Consider the following 15,480-nt stretch of genomic DNA (forward strand, 5'->3'; position numbering starts at 1 on the left):
AAAGAATGGTTTGGGTGATAATCATGATAATAGCTTACATTCATTGTGGACTTTCTGTGTGGTGTTTTGTTACTTTCTGCCTGGTGGTCTTCCAAGAAGACTGTGCCCTGATGGAATTATATGTGCAGGGATTTATTGGGGGTAAAGCCTATGAAATATAAGGAGAGAGAGCAAAAGTCAGCTGGGACAGCTTTTAGACCACTCTACTGACCTGATAACTGTGGAAGGAGATGGGGAAGGGAGGAGGATTGAATGGGAAGAATCTCACATAGCAGTAAGCTTCTAAGAAAGTTTTATATAGGCCAATGGAGAGTCTTTGAACCAAAGTTACTTGTTATAAGAGTTCTGTGTCCCATAGAAATGGGGTATTCTCCCCCTTAGTCATTGTCTGGGAGCCTGGAGGAAGGGTGACTTTTGAACAGAGGGGTGGTAGCTGGAGTTATCAGGCCATTAGGCTCCTTGCAGCAAGTGATCTGATGGCTCATTTTTATGGCCACCATGGCAAAATGTTATGCTAGGAGTTCTGTTATTCGTATTTAATCGTAATTAGCCACCCTACAGAGAGAGGTAGCATTGGTGTGCCCATTTTACATATGAGGAAACTAAGACACAAAGAATTTAAATAGTTTGCCCACAGTCAAGAAGGTGGAAAGTGTATTTAGGTTTATTCTAACTCCAGAGTCTACTTGCGTATCCATTACGCTGTATTATAGAAAGAATGGTAACACCCTCCAGTTCCATAACTTATTGATTATGTAAATTTGGGCGAGCACTTTGAACTCTTGGACTTGTGTTTCCTCATTTGTAAGGTGGGATGTCATCACCTTCCCAGGAAGTATGTTTTGGTCGCTGTTTTGTTTTGAGCTTTAAACAATGTTAGTTCCTTTTCCTTCCTCATGTTTTTCTCTCATCTGGGATTGTCATCTCTTCCTTTATTCCTTATCTCATCCTCCCAGGTATCTGCCTCAGCCTTGCTGAGGCTCCCACAGATTTAATTATGTCCTCAGAACTAACAGGACTGTTTCTGTGCAGATTATATGTATGAATGTACGTATGCACATGTAAAGTACCCAGAACTTGTAACGGTCCATAGTAGATACTCAATAAAGTGTAGCCCGCCTTCTCTTTCATCCACCTCATTGCCTCATGGACGTGAGCTATATGCCAGGTGGCCATCCAGAACACATTTTTTTTTCTTGCTTTAGATATTTGGAGAGCAAAATTACATTCTTATTTTTCTTACTAACATTCTTTACTCTTTTCCCCTACAATCTCAAGTGTTATGAGTATTTGATTCTTTAATAGATGGTTTAATTTTTTAATGTTTATTTATTTTTGAGAGACAGAGAGACCGAGCACGAGTGGGGGAGGGTCAGAGAGAGACAGAGACACAGACTCCGAAGCAGGCTCCAGGCTCTGAGCTGTCAGCACAGAGCTCTACGCAGGGCTCAAACCCGCGGGCTGCAAGATCATGAGCTGAGCTTAACTGACTGAGCCACCCAGGCACCCCTTTAATGGATGGTTTTAAACAATGGACTAAATTTTCACTTGATTTTTCTGCTGGAGATGGAAAGTATAGAATGGGATGAGTTGTAAGGTATTTATAACAGATGCCATCATGTTTGTTGAATAGCATAAAACAATTATAATTTGCAATAAATTTGAAAGTATTTCAATGATACAAGGTGTTGGAATGTATTGATTGAAAATATAAAATGTTTATTGCCATTCCCCATTTTTTGTGCAGTACAGTCGAAACTTGCACCCTCATCCCTTTGATTTTAGATTTCTGAATTATTTAAGAGAATCCGTTAATTCTCCATTTCAAGTGAAGAAGACCAAGTTCATTAGGATATCTGATTCCTAGCATGTCCCACATTCACAGATCATGTTAACTCCATAGAGAGGTTTATCTTCTTTTAAAATTGCAAATGCTGCCCAAACTGAAAGCTTTTCCATTAAATGCATTCTTGCAGCTTTGGACTATAAGAAAGATCCTTAACGACAGAGAGGGAGACAATGAGGTACCTTGTTGTCAGAGCATCAGCCAGTTCTAAAAGTGGCAGTGTTCAGAATATGCGTGTCCTTTGAGTTCTAGTGGATTTGCAAATTGATGTCATGAAATACATATAAGTAAAACTCAGCACACACTAACACATTCTTTTGACCAGTGGTTGCCAACTGGTCGCTGAAGGGGGCAAAAGAAAAATATTAAAAGAAATTATGCATCTTCCCCTCCCCGAAAAAGCTACGTGGGCTAAAGATTTTTGCTTTTGACTCTGTGAACACACTGGTTATCTTACAGAGATTTGTAATTTGGATTCACTTGATAAAAGATGGGGGACAGATGAATTACCCATTATTTAATAAAGATGGCAAATTAAACACTTTGAGAAACAGGCTCCATGACAGGAAAATATTATAAGGTGTCCTTAGTGAAGAAAAGATACAGAAGTCTCAGTGAGAGACCGGTGGTTGAATAGTAGCCTTTAAGTTTCTCTTACAGAAGGAGAGGGAAGAAGAGAAAAGCAGGTGCCAGTAAGAGTCAGTGAACACTAGTTGTGCCCACAGGCTGCCCGTCGTCTCTGTACTATATTCCTCCATTCATTTTTACAGTGGATATTGTCGAATTCAGTTCTCCCTGAGCAGAATGGATAGTGAGGGTCGGGGCTAAAGGCAGCTCACAGGAGGAGCCTGAGACAGCACTTTTCTACATACATTGATCAGGAAAACGTACTTTTGGAGTACAAGATCCAAACAAAGTTTGGGTAGCCTAATCATACATGACTGTGTAGAATATTTGCGTTCTGGGCTTAGATCTCTCTCTGTATGGATTCTTTCTGTGATCGATAGGAGAGACAAGAAGATCAACCGTGGTTGAATAATATTGTGTACTAGAAACTTTAAGCCATCTGAGTATGTTCTCTTATCTTGGCGTAATAAATCTAAGAGAGGACAAGAAAAATAAGGTTCAGGGATGTTGAGGCACAAGTACACGGTCAACAGCAAGTGAGTGTCAGGGGAAGTGATGCTTCATCTTCTCAGGGTCTGAGGTCTGAGTCTCAGGTCTGAGTCTGAGACCGAACAGAGATAATGGAGAGTGAGGAGCTCTGAAATGTTTTGGAAGGCTTGACACCCAGCAACTATAATAATCTCAAATAATTTGTATTGTTAGGTTTCTGATGCATTTTCTGTATGTCCTGTCCCCTCTGCCCCCAGGGAAATTACAAACCTGGGGTTAGGTAATGACAATGGTAATGACACACTTACGATGGCGGTAGCAATGGTGGTTAACTGGTTAAAACTAGACTATCTGCCAGTTCTTTTAACTGAATCCTGGCACCTGGAAACAGGAATATGTCACAGTGTGTTGAAAGTGCAAACATTAAGAGTAGGTGTGCACTGGTCAGAGTGGCTAAAATGAACAACTCAGGAAACAACAGATGCTGGCGAGGATGTGGAGAAACGGGAACCGTCTTGCACTGTTGGTGGGAATGCAAACTGGTGCAGCCGCTCTGGAAAACAGTGTGGAGGCTCCTCAAAAAATTAAAAGTAGAACTACCCTATGACCCAGCAATAGCACTGCTGGGAATTGACCCAAGGGATACAGGAATGCTGAGGCAGAGGGGCACTTGGAGCCCAATGTTTATAGCAGCACTTGCAACAATAGCCAAATTATGGAAAGAGCCTACATGTCCATCAACTGATGAATGGATAAAGAAGATGTGGTTTATATATACAATGGAATATTACTTGGCAATCAGGAAGATTGAAATCATACCATTTGCAGCAGCGTGGATGGAACTGGAAGGTATTATGCTGAGTGAAATAAGTCAGGCAGAGAAGGACAGATACCATATGTTTTCACTCATGTGGATCTTGAGAAGCCTAACAGAAGGCCATGGGGGAGGGGAAGGGGGAAAAATAGTTACAAACAGGGTGGGAGGAAAACCATAAGAGACTCTTAAATACAGAGAACGAACTGAGAGTGGATGGGGGGTATGGGGGAGAGGGGAAAATGGGAGATGGGCATTGAGGAGGGCACTTGTTGGGATAAGCACTGGGTGTTGTATGTAAGCCAATTTGACAATAAATTATATTCACAAAAAAAAGGTGTGCAGAATTATTCTGCATTTTTCCAGGGATACCTTGTGTATTATGGGCAACACGTGACCATCTGACCTAGGTACCAAGCGAGGGAGATGGCATTACTAGTAACTAATTATTATGCAAAATAGATATTAATAGAAACCCCGTTGTTTTCTTTAGGTACCCCTAACATGTGTTTTGAGGAAACCACTGTTATAACTGTATATACTCCTTGAGGGCAGAAACTGACGTTTGTGTTGTTTTCTAAGTGCAGGGTCTGGCACTCAATAAATATATTTGGAGTGAATGAATTAGTGAGTAAATGAGTGAACGAATAGATCTTGTCCTCAGGAGTTTAAAGTCTTTTTATTTTTTTATTTTCTTTAAGGTTTATTTATTTTTTGGCAGAGAGAGAGAGAGAGAGAAAGAGAGCATGAGCGGGGGAGGGGCAGAGAGAGAGGGAGACACAGAATCCGAAAGGCTCCAGGCTCTGAGCTGTCAGCACAGAGCCCGTTACGGGGCTCGAACTCTCAGACCGTGAGATCATGACCTGAGCTGAAGTCGGACGGACGCTCAACCGACTGAGCCACCCAGGTGCCCCTAAAGTCTTTTTCAAAAAAATTGAGGTATAGTTGACATTAACTTGTGTAAGTTTAATTGTATACAACATATTGATTTGATACATTCAGATTGCAGTACGATTGCCATCATACCATTAGCTAACATATCTATTTCATTACATAATTACCATTTCTTCCAGTGTTGGGAGCGATTAAAATCTAGTGTCTAATAATGTTTATAATGCAGTTGTTTTCTATAATAACTGTACTGTGTGTTAGGTCTCTAGGACTTATTTATCTGCTAATTACAACTGTGCACCCTTAAACAGCATCTCTTCTGTTCCCCCGCCCCGGCAACCACCAATTTAGGATTTTAAAGCCTTTTAAGGGAAAGATAATACATAATTATAGGTAATTCCCCCTCCTTTCAATTCATCCTTGCCTTATCATACATGTATTTATTAATATATGTGCTAGTCCTTGTGTTAGGCAATTGGGGCTATAAAGATAAATGAAATGCAGAGGTAGTTCTCATTGGGTACATAATCTAGCAAGGAAGGCAGATATTTAAACATACGTTTGCCATCAAATGTGACTGTGCTCTCCTGAAGGTATTTGGATAGTGTTTGGGGCATGTGATGAAAGTAAGTACAAGTGATAAAATCCGTGTAAGAGGCAGCAATAGTTAGGTTTTCGGTTTTCATAGAAGAGATTTATTATGTATTTAATCTAAACATTGAAATGTATGTAGGGGCGTCTGGGTGGCTCAGTCGGTTAAGCATCCGACTTCGGCTCAGGTCATGATCTCACGGTTCGTGAGTTCAAGCCCCGCGTCGGGCTCTGTGCTGACAGCTCAGAGCCTGGAGCCTGCTTCGGATTCTGTGTCTCCCTCTCTCCCTGCTCCTCCCCCATTCGTGCTCGTTTTCTCTCTCTCTCTCTCTCTCTCTCTCTCTCTCTCTCTCTCTCTCTCTCAAAAATAAATAATAAACTTTAAAAATAATTTAAAAAATAATAAAAGAACACAAATGTGTGTATATTCCCAGATGTTACCTAGGGTCTCCTTGCCCCTTTGAATAAGCTTAAAAGCCCCACTCCACACTCTAAAGAGATAAATGTAACGCCTACTGCAGGATTTTTTGCATATTTCTAAGAGGGCTTTCAGGCCCAAGTTCCCTTCCAGCTCTAGGTTCCTGCATTTGTTGGGTTAGGTTAAGTGACAGATCTTCTCCACAGCCACACCCTGCTTTCTTCCCTGTCCTGCACCCCACATATCAGCCCCTTCCTCATACTTAATTCTGTGCTGTGTACACATAGAAATTATGTAGGTAGTTAACTTTGGTGAAATTGTAGGGGAGCAGGGTTGGGGAGAGAGTACTTGGGTCATGTCTTAGAACACACAGACCACTTGACATTGATTTTAAACAGTTCTGTTCTTAAAAACCACTTAGGCCACTGTGCTGTGTCTGAGCCTCTTCTTGCTAAGTTCTAAATGCAGAGGACTTGCACTGTCTCTTATTTCCTTGAATTTTGCAGATATATGTTCTTGGGAGTCGGCTTTATCAGTGAAAAAAAGTACCACCGCTATATTTTCCTACTCAATGACTTCTAGCACTCTTGATTAATAAATGGGATTCACAGTTTCTGCCTGCGTGAGAAGGAAAATACAAGGTCCTTGTTAAGCAAAAAGAACATTCAGCCCACCACGTAAGGCTCAGTTTGGCTAAGGCATCGTGTTTCCGAACAGTCTCTGATACACCAGTTGTATCCTGTTTAATTCTTGAATGGTCTCCCTTGGAACAAAGCTTGCTGACTGACTGGCTGACAGATAGAAAGCATCCGTAAGGGAGAGATGGAGATGAAATTAAAATGTGACTTCTTTGGCATCCACCTTTCGAACCCAGGCCTTCCCCACTTTACTCTAATTCAATTTAGTAGATGTTGGATGGAAACTAATACAGTTAAAAAGAACTTCATGTAATCTCACTAACATTCTTAGAACATGATGCTCAAGGTTTTCTGGTCAAGGATATTTGCATTTGCATTTAGAGAATAGTTAGAGCCAGAATCCTGTGAATGTGAAAAGTCCTTGCTCTAAGGATGACATTTCCAAGCTGTCAAAATCTGATGTGCTCAAGGCTAAAACCGAAATTGCCTTTTATTCTGTAAATATTGAAAAAGAAGGCTTAGTGTGGCACCGGTGAATTTGCTAGCCAAGGTACTAGCCTACCGGGTTGGAATCAGAGAAAAAAATCTATTTGTTGAGTTTAAATTGTTATAAAATTAAAGCCTGAGGGATGCAGTATGAAGGTATAAAGGGCAGACACAGTCCCACATTCTCCTGTTGGCCCTTGGCCGCTTTGACACTATTTACTAGTGCAGTCTCATTTGGGGCATAAGCACATTACATGAATTTCTATTACTTGACTGTTCTTATCTCTAATTTCTTCATGTGTACTGTGAACTGCAGAAATATTCACACCAGATCTTCACATATTATATTCACTCACTCAACCAACATTTATTTAGTAAATATCTGCTGTCTGCCAGACACTGTGCCAGGCATCAGTTACAGGACTTCTCTGGATGAAGAATTAAAGTGATGTGCCTGACGCCTGGGTGGCTCAGTCGTTTAGGCGCCCGACTCCGGCTCAGGTCGTGATCTCACGGTCCGTGAGTTCGAACTCCATGTCGGGCTCTGTGCTGACAGCTCAGAGCCTGGAGCCTGCTTCGGATTCTGTGTCTCCCTCTCTCTCTGCCCCTCCCCCGTTCATGCTCTGCCTCTCTATGTCTCAAAAATAAATAAATGTTAAAAAAAATTTAGAAAAATAAAATAAAGTGATGTGCCTGAAATAACACATGGATTCGTGGTAGAACTGAGACGCTTGGTGCCCATCCCCTTGTCCTGATTTCTTTCTACTCTACTTATATTACGCTGCTTTTCTTCGTCTTCCTGCCTCTCCCCCCAAAATAACCTGAAATTGGAAAGTTACTTGAAAGGCTACTGAAATCATTCCCTTAATTTGCCAACGAGTTGTGAAGTTCATTTGGAAGTCATTTATTTAGAATTTTGAATTGAATTATTGCTGTTTTAATATCACAGTTTTGTTTTGAGAGAGAGAGGGGGCACAAGTGAGCAAGGCGCAGAGAAAGGGAGACAGAGAGAGATGGAGAGAGAGAAGCAGGGCTCACCTGAAGTGGGACTCGAACTGACGAACCGTGAGATGATGACCTGAGCCAAAGTCAGATGCTTACCCGACGGAGCCACCCAAGAGCCCCTTTAATACCACCATTTTTGTGATTCTCCGAGTAGTGTCTGCAAAGGCCAATATTATTATAGATTATAAACGCCATGAAGGGAAGGGCTCTGTATCCTTTTTTACTTACTGTCTTTTTTTTCCTTAGCACAGTGCCTCCCATGTAGTATGTGTCGACAGTTATCTGTTGTAAATGCAGAATGAGATGAATCTCTCATGCCTTACAGTATCTCTGTTGCCTGGTGTAGTGTGTATGCACTGTGAACTCTCCATAAAAGCCTGAAGCAGGTAAGATCATAAATGATGTCATCCATGTTCAGTGGGCCTCTGCTTTGAGCATGAACTTCCCGACCCATCTTTGCCTAGGTTCAGTGCTTAGATGGCCAGTCAAGCAGCTTGCCGTTTTGCTTGCTGGATGGTGGTGGGTGCCTGTGGTGCTGTCTGGAGCAGACACAGCAAGGTGGTTTTTGCAGCAAGGCATGAAACGTTTGCTGCCAGTCAGAAAGGAAAGGTTTTCCCTGGGTCTTGGCTGGGACTGGCAGGAATCCAGGCTGCACGTTTGACAGTCTTTCCCTTTCGCCACCACCACTGCCATCCTCTGCCCGTGGCCATCCGCATCCCTGAGCACAGCCCTCCAACAAAAAAATGGTGTGTGAGACACAACTGGGTGTAAATGGTCAAAGTGTGAGATAAATACATGTTATGTGGCAAAGCTGACTTTGACATGAAAAGAACTTCGTGCTGTAAGTGGTTGAGCAGAAGAAAGGGACGCAAGAATAAACAGAAGTGGGCTCTGTGTTAGCATCTCAGCAAGTACAGGTGTGAAAGGAAAGGGCAGCTCAAATTATTTTATCGAGTGACTTAGCCCGTACCTTATGGAGAAGCATAAATGCAAGACATGGTGTCTCTTTTGTGCATTCTTCTTTTTCATGATCTTGTAGGGTCCAGATAGTGGGTAAAATTTGAAGTAGTGATGAGTTTGATAACTTTGCTTACTGGAGGAACTGTTTTTTTGAAAGGAAGAGTACAGTCCTCTAATTTGAACGTTGACAGGTGCATGGGTAGAAGAGGGTTGAGAAACCTAGGCCAGAGCCTTGACTTTGTCCCTTGCTGGGCTGTGAAATGCTTTTAAAACATTCAGACCCAAACTTCCCCACTTACTAAATATACCTGACCTTGGGAAAGGTACTTAACTCCTCTGTGCCTTAACTTCTTCATCTATGAAATGGGACTACTGATTCTTGCCCTTCTTACTCTCACGCATTCAGTAAGGACACAACGAGATATCTGAAAGCACTTTTTAAGAAATCAAGCCATATATAGAATGCGTTATTGCAATAATATCAAATCATCAGGAATTCCTTCATTTCCAGCCCTGGTCTCCTGACACATGCTAGGAGACAAAATGAATACGTTCCACATCTTTTTCTCGGACAACCTAACGGGACTCATTTTCAAGTGAGTATGGTGACAAAGTTATTGCATGGGAAATGGATGCCCCCCTCTTCTGGGAAGCATTTTACCATTTGGCCCACAATTTCACCCCCATGCCCACAGAGTGGTAAGGGTACCTAAAGGTATTCTTTTCCATATTCACTGCTTTTACCCTTATTCTGAACTAACCTGGAATTCTAAAATTTTCGAAGGTAATTTTTAAAAACGTAAGCATCCAGAATTATGTCAAGTAGCCCAAATAAATAAATGAAACTCATAGTGTCTAATAATAATATTTCACTTAATCCAGAATACATTAAAACAATCATTAGGCTATGTTAGTATATAAGTGTTTGACTTTATTCTTAAACTCCTTTGAGTCCCCAACCTTTTTTTCTCGTTTGCAGTAAATATATTCACTCCAGTGGCATTTAGATCCACTTTTAGTTGACTTTTATTTAAGCTTTTCTTTTTCTGGGACAGTCACCTCAGAGACCAAATAGGCTTGAACCCAGCGTGTATGTGGTTTTGGCGAATAGATACATTTCACCAGATGGTGAGGGCTATAGGAATACAGCAGTTGTTGGTAATTCTTATGTGTTTTTAGCCGTCTTAAAAGGAAATATTAGTGTCTTCTTTCTTAAGCCACTGGTCTGAAAGATCTGTCAAGCATAGAGTTTAAATCTTTAGCAAATTATGTCTAAGGTCTTAGAAAGAAGTTTTGAGCGCCTTTTGATTCCAACTTTTATCTCTGCTTTTGAGCCTCCATTTCTACTCACCAAACACTTGTGTTGTCAGTACATCAGAGCTCATTTTAAAAAAGAAAAAGATAGTAAGTTTCATAGACAGAAAATGTCCAGTATATATTGGGAGGGCTATGGTACATTTGCCTTTTCCTGCACTTTTCTGGTTGAACCAAGTTCTTTCACCTCCCCGTCTCAGAAGAGTCTTTGACTATGTCCACGTAGAGGTGCAACAAGACAGGCAAGATTCAGGCATTCCCGAGACCCTGTTTGTGCTTCGTGGTACCTACCGAATAGGCTATTTATAATCTGACACATACGACATAAATTGGTGGAGAAGAGCCGTCTTCGTTAAATGGTTCATTCATTTCACTGGCCTGATGAAAGTTACGTGAACCACAATGAATCACAACAATTACCAGTTTAATTCGTTTTTTGCCCTGTATTCATTTAACAGGTTTGCTCTATAAATATAAGACCTGTAGATAAAAGGTTTCTCTACAAAAATCACTCTCTTTTCGAGATGTTTTCATTAGTTGGGATTCATTTAAGTGGGTTCTACGCTGCATACCATTAAAGGTGTGTGTAAATGTTTTTATTGGTTTCTTCCCTATCTTCCACTTTTATATTTCCCCTATCAGAGGCAATGCCATTAACCTTAGCAATGCTGAGTGTGATTGTCTTTCGATCAGCCCCATCATTGCAAACCACTGATCCATAGCTTACATTACTTAAACCACTGGTTCCTAAACAGAAAAATAGCCCCATTACCTTCCTTGGAATGGCGATAGCCTGTCTGAAAAATCCTTTCAAAAAGAAGAGTGGGCAAAAATACTTGCTACCTCCTTTGGGAGTAGCCCTCTTTTTGATATAAATGTTGCAGTAGTAGGCCCTGAGTTTCCTATTTTAACTACGCATGAAACATTTATTGAGTGCCTGCTGTGTTCAGGGTGCTGTTTAGGGTACACGGATGCTACAGAGATGGTTTTGGATTCAGCCCTTTAAGAAATACACTCTTTTCTATGGGGAGGGGCATATATGTTCCTAATAATAACATAGGGTAAAGATGCTAAGTGCTCCCAGAAGGAAACAAAGTTCCCTGAGAAGGTAGAAAAGAGAATGCTTGAATTTTGACTTCAGAGACAGGGAATGGAAAGTTAGATTTCACCCCAGCAGAGAAGAGTGAGGAAGGTAGAGGAGGAAGCACATTCCACATCAGTAGAAATAGCCCCTGATGGCTCTGTGTGGCCCAAAGGTTTATGGTGAGATGGAAAATAGCCAGGTAGTCTGGTATGACTTGTGCAAGGTGACGATGAGGGGTGATGAGAAGGCGTGGTGTCCACAAGTGTGGCCTTCATGTTTCAGCCTTCCTTTTAGGTTCTCCTTGCAACATAAATCAGAGATGCTATCAGTTCACACACATTGGTGGATTTACTGTCATCAGAGTTTAAGTCTTAATCCCACCCCGTCATTCAACCAGAGTGTTGGAAACGGCCTTGGATTAGGAACCCAGAAAACTGGGTTTCATTGCTGGCTCAGCTCTTAAGTGGCTGTGTTCTCGGATGTGTAACTATTCTTCTCTGACCCTTGATTTACTTTTCTGTGAATCAGAGTCATGATAGTGCCTACCTCATGGTTTTTAGGAGCTTAAATGAGATAATGCATAAAAGGTATTTTGCATAGTGCCCCCAGCATATAGCTAGTGCTCAAAAAATGGATATTACTAACTTTAAGTAATATTTTAATAGTATTAAATAATTTCAATCACATTAAATAATTTGATAATATTTAAATAGTCATCTCCCATCTTAAACGAACTGGACTTTATTTTGGTTATTGATAACTTATATCACACTGGGGAAAAAAATCTCTCTGTTCAGGGTGGTTGCATTAATGTAGAAATAAGATCCTATTTCTTTCCTTCCCTATAAAAAGCACCCTAGAAGTAGGCTCGCTTGTATTTGTAGAACAGGCATTTTGCAGATTTCAAGATCTGAAGCTTAGGAAATTGGACTTTCGTGCATGTCTAAGATAATCGTATAATACAGCTCTTTTTCATTGCCTGACACTTGTTCCTGAGCGTTCCAGTGAGTTTACAGAAGCCGGAGAAGATGGCCTTCTCTAGTTATGTACTAAGTGCTGAAGTTTTCCTTCTCGCATGTTTCCATCTTGTATCAAGAGGTTCTAAAGATCCCTCACATTGCTGCTAGCGTTTACTGCCACTATGCAGCAATTTTGCACCCTGATCTTTTCATTGATTCGTGTTTTACCTTCCCTTTCGATCTTTTGAATTCTTTTCTGAACTTTGAAAAGACACCAGAGTATGAAAGCTTGACCTGGATCTGTCTGAGGCTACAAGGAAAAGTATTAACGCATGTTCCAAAACTGGGACGCTACCTCTTCTACTTTTCAATTTAATCTCTGTGTCTGTCTAATTAAAGTCTTTTTTTTTTTCTTCTTTTACTTAAAGCACAACCTTTAAGAAAAGCGTTTTTGTTAAAGGGAAATCTAATGGGGAGAAGGAGAGATAACAAATTTGAAGAGAATGTCTGGCAGCACAGACTTCTGCAAGTTTGAAGCTCTCGGTGAAATTTCAAACAGTCCAAATGGAAAATTACCCAGTCTGTTTCCTCAAGATAGACTTGTTTGTACAGCTACTCAAAGTTTAAATGGCAGAACAGTAGGTACACACGCTGTACTTATAAGCTGTGTTTGTATTACAATGCTGTGTTTTTAACCTCCTTTTAGTTTGGAACACAAGCTGGTTAATGTCTTAGTTCTGTGCTTCCTGGATTATTAGGGAATAGCTCAATTGTATTTAATAACCAGAAAGAAAGGAACAAACAGGCAAATAACTTCACTAAAAATATCTCTGTTTTTACTTCTGTCTTATAGGAAAAATATTTTAAAATTAGACATTGAGTCCCACTCCCAGGAGACCAAAGAATGTTCAGATATCTGAGGGTTCTTGAATATATCCTTATTTTGTAGAGACCCAATAAAGGAACTTACAGGAAAACTTGTATCCATGAGCAGACCCAGTGCATCTCTGATAATCATGTTTTACATGATTATGGGCAATGGCAACAATAGCTAACATTTGTATTATACCTTGGAATTATACAAAATACCTTCCTATGCATTATCTTCTTGCCTATCTTCTTCTACGTGTGATTCCATGGGATTCAAATAGATCTCTACCCACTTCACTGGAGTATGAATAATAAACATAGTGAATTTCTCAAAATTGACAACTGTCTGAATTTTTTGAGAACAAGGCCATTAGAAATTAGATTCCAGGGGTGCCTGGGTGGCTCAGTTGGTTGAGCATCCAACTTCAGCTCAGGTCATAATCCCATGGTTCACGGGTTCGAGCCCCACCTTGAGCTCTGTGCTATCAGCATGGAGCCTCCTTCAGATCCTCTGTCTCCCTGTCTTTCTGCCCCTCCCCTGCTCATGCTGTCTCTCTCTCAAAGGTAAACAAACATTAAAAAAAAAAAATTAAGGGGCGCCTGGGTGGCTCAGTTGATTAAGCATCCAACTTCAGCTCAGGTCATGATCTCATGGTTTGTGAGTTCAAGCCCTGCATTAGGCTCTGTGCTGATAGTTCAGGGCCTGGAGCCTGCTTCAGATTCTGTGTCTCCCTCTCTCTCTGACCCTCCCTGCTCATGCTCTGTCTCTCTCTCTCAAAAATAAACAAACAGTAAAAAAATCTAAAAAAATCAAAAATAAATTAGATTCCATGAAGTCTAAATGCTCATTTGTATTAGGTAAAATAATATTACAGAAAATGCTGTTAAAGTGTGACACAGCTGTTTCTGCATATTGGTAGGTAGCCCACAGATTTATTGAACTTGTTGAAATAATCCTCTACAGTGAATAATCCAGTACAACCAATTTTCTTTCTATTTCATGTAACAGTTCTTTCCCATGAAAATAAATATATTATCAAATTGTAATCTTTCTAATTACGGGGCTTACATAAAAGGGGAGTATGTGTGTATGTGTATAGGTTGTATGTATGTAATCTGTTTGGCATATATAATAAAATATATATACATAAAGCTCCATTTTGTAAAGATCAGATTCAGATGGCTTACAAAGAATAAGTATACGGTAAAATGGAAAGCATAAATAAGTTTTAAAAAATGAGGGATGGGAAATATAAAATTAAAATAGAAAAGTAAAATCAAAGAAGAACTTGAACAAAGACTCTACCATATGGATCTACATAGTTAATAACATCGAATTATGTTTGGTTCTGAATTTCCTGGCAGCCAAAGGCAAAAGAGAAATATACATAATTAATTATGTGATTCTTATTACTTATAAGGTGATACATAGCAGTTCCTCAGGGAGAGAGTTTTCTGGCACATAGGTCTGGTATTTTCATATAGAACTTCAGTGGGGGGACTCTGAGGGATTAAGGGGCATTCAAAGCTACTGAAGTTGATGCAGCAGAGGATTTGGTAAGATAGCTTCTTGTAGGGCCACTAACTAGGAGCTGATAACCTAATGCAAAAGTATAACTCAGTGAAAATAATTTTGAGTGATCCGTGAAGGTAACGTACTCCTAATCCATCACGAAATGTATAAAAGCTAGAGGAATTTACATCATGATCTTTACAAACTGTATGTAAGTGGTAGATCTCATGGTCTTCAAGTGATTTTAAATATTCCTCACAGCTAGACTTTCGATTAAAGCTGAGCCATAAACAATTCCCATTGATTTTTTTTTTTTTTTAAATAACTGAGACTTGCTTATAGACTGGATCCATATACTTTACACAGTAGGCAAGCAGAGTTGGCTTCACACGGTAGAAACTGTGGCTTTTTAGGAAGAGTCTTGCTGAGGAGGACAGGTATTTGCCCTTGTGGTTATTTTTAAAAGTCCCCTCTGAAGTGTCTCCCCAGTTGCTTGAAGATTCCTTTAGCAGTGAATAAAGTCTGTTGTTGGCTAAAGAGAAACAAGATTTAGAATACAGAGCTTTTTGAGAGAGAGTGAGAACAAGCTGATTTAATTCTTCTCCAAATAGAAATGATGGATATCAGATTGTTGTCTGAAAGCGCTTTCTCCAAGTGGAAAGAACTTCGGGTTCTTCAAGGGGGAGTGAAAGGGTTGGTTCTGTCTGAGCCAGGTTACCTCTAAAAGCAAATACCGACTCTGCTTCCTAAGGGGCTTGTTGGCAGCTCTCAGTCTCTGCTGGCCTGGTGACCTTTTCTTTGAGTTCCATCCATAACATTCCTCTGAGAGAATGCTTTCCCATTTGCAGTATTACGTGAATGTGCTACTGTTGCTAAGGACCAAAAGGGTTATTTACACACGGGACAGCGTGTTAGGTGCGAAGGTATGAGTTTTGACAACTGCCATTTCCCCATTTCTTTTGACCTTGTCCATTC

General features: G+C 40.4%; 1 protein-coding gene across 9 annotated transcripts in view; it reads left to right on the forward strand.

Moving 5' to 3' along the window:
* Positions 1 to 15,480, forward strand: part of NFIA (nuclear factor I A) — a 574,225-nt gene that overhangs the window by 400,127 nt on the left and 158,618 nt on the right. The gene's annotated exons all lie outside the window — the stretch shown is intronic.

This window comes from Puma concolor, chromosome C1 (assembly GCF_028749965.1).
Source record: "Puma concolor isolate L17-30 chromosome C1, mPumCon1.1.hap2, whole genome shotgun sequence".
Lineage (NCBI taxonomy): Eukaryota > Metazoa > Chordata > Mammalia > Carnivora > Felidae > Puma > Puma concolor.